Below are 2,368 nucleotides of genomic sequence, written 5' to 3'. Positions count from 1 at the left end.
GACCGCACCAATCGGTGAACAGTTATTTTGTGAGCTAAGCTTATTACCAAAAAATCTTAAGCAATCTTTATGTAGTTGTCTCTTTCTGTGAAAAGAAAGAAAATACATTGCTCATCTCATTCATTAGAGCATTTATTTTTGTGCATCAAGCTAAGACAATTTTTGAAATTACATTTTTTTTTTACTGTTATTTATTGGCCTCTCAATTTATTTTTTTTACCCTTTACTCGAAAAGTAAAAGGATATTGTGTTTTTCACAAATATGTAACAGGTAGAATAAAGCGTTTTCGACCCAATAAAGTATATATATTCTTGATCAGGTTTAATAGCCGAGTCGATCTATAAACTATATACTATCAGACACTATAAAGCTAGAGATTTTGAATTTGAAATGCAGATTCTAGCCAGTTGATTTCTAACGGAGCAACGTCCATTCTAACGTTCAGAAATTGTTAAAGTTTGTCATGTCAGTCTGAGACATGGTAGACCATAGGTATTTGACTTTGTGTATGTGTGTCGGCCATATCTATCGGTAGACACTAATATTTTCAAAGTCGACCTTTAATTTTAGAAGGTATTGGCAATTATGTTTGGTTATGACGTCACTGCATATCTAAAAAAACAGCCAAGTCTTTTATTGTGCTTTCAAGCGATTTTTTCGAGTGTTGTTCAATTAAAGTTTTCATAAATCTTTATTACTTTTTTTTCTTCTGAAATTATACCTATCAGAAGTGAAATTTGTCTTATACTTTATGCACCTTATATTAAAATGGCAGGTACAATTACATCTGGCAGGTACAATTAGGGCTCTACGAATTTCATATTCAGATGATGTAAGATTACGCTAAATCAATAATTACTTCAAACCGTACGTCAGTTATTTTTGCTGCCAATTTGGGTTTTTGAAACCATTTTCTTGCTGTGTTCCCGTTAAAAGTATTGCCTGATCCAGGCTTGGGAATGTAATTTCTTTCTTTTCTTGTGTTTTCAATCTTCCAATATTTTCAACTGCTTTATACTTGCCCATTAGTTATAATTCTGTGACTGATGTGCAGAATGCATAATCGATTCCAATCGTGTAGAATAGACGGTTTTTTTTCACACGGGTTTTCTTTGCACGGAAAATGTTTAATAACATTGATATCGTTTATATTTTTCGGTGTTATTTATTTATGTATTTATTTTTCTGGCTACGTAACTAGACAAAACTAATGATTAATTAGATTAATTAATGATTGATTAGACAAATTATTGCAAAATGCTATCATAACGGAGCTAGGAGAGCTGGGAGGCTTTATATAAACTTAGGGCTCTACATGTAGACAGCAAATTTCGGGAGCACCAATAAACAACTCTGTTAAAGTCATGTTAAAACAGCTGACTATTATAAGCATAATTATTTGTCTTGAACATTTAAAAATCATTAGCAAATAACAAAAAGTCAGCTAGAAAATAAACCAGGCTAGAAAATTGAAGAGTTTAAGCCCATTCTTTACAAGTTTATAGTCAATAGAGCTTCATGAAAGACTTTATCAAATGCTTTAGCAAAATCTGTGTAAACCGTGCTATCTTGGTTTTTATTTAAAAATGCTCGAACACAAAAGCTATTACAAATGACTAGATTTGTCGTCCTTACATAAATCATTGCTGGTTAGGGCTAAAGATGTGAGCAACAAGAAACACCAGCTGCCTAGCCACAATTCGTTCAAACATTTTGGGCACATTGCTGAGCTTTGCTATTGGCCTATATTTAGAAATACAATTTTTTTTACACCGGGCTTGAAAATCAGAGTATCTGTGGCAGGTTTCCATCTTATATTAAACACCCCACTGGAGAGAGATTTATTAAAAATAATTTTAAAGGGGCCATAGAGATCGTCTATAAGGTTTTTCAAAATGGGAGGAGAAATGCAATCAATATCTTCCGAATAGATTAGCCACCCCAAGTCCGAATAAGCCTATTTATTTTCAAGTAATAATTTGGGGCTAGTAAGCAGTTTTGTTTTCTCATCTACAATGTATTGGATGTATAAAAATTTATTCAGGAATTCTAGTTCGCGCTTATATGGCTTGTGCCGATCAAAGTCTGCACAATCTCCGCTTTCAGAATATCGCTTGTAGAACATATTTCTAAGATTTTTGTATATATTTTTTTAGTCCACCAGTGAAGTCTATAAGAACTCGAAGTTTTGCTTTTAGCATACCTATTGACAATACTAGCACTAACCATACAACATATAGACTGGTCATTTCATACGACGCATTAGGACACAAAAAAAACGAACCGCGGAGGGTCCCCCGTGCTCACAGCAGCAGGTCCATGCACTTCGTTTACGTTCGGGTTTTTTGCTCTCTCATTCTTATTCTC

The sequence above is a fragment of the Drosophila elegans genome, unplaced genomic scaffold (genome assembly GCF_018152505.1).
Source record: "Drosophila elegans isolate 14027-0461.03 unplaced genomic scaffold, ASM1815250v1 contig_492, whole genome shotgun sequence".
Lineage (NCBI taxonomy): Eukaryota > Metazoa > Arthropoda > Insecta > Diptera > Drosophilidae > Drosophila > Drosophila elegans.
This window is presented reverse-complemented; position numbering follows the sequence as displayed.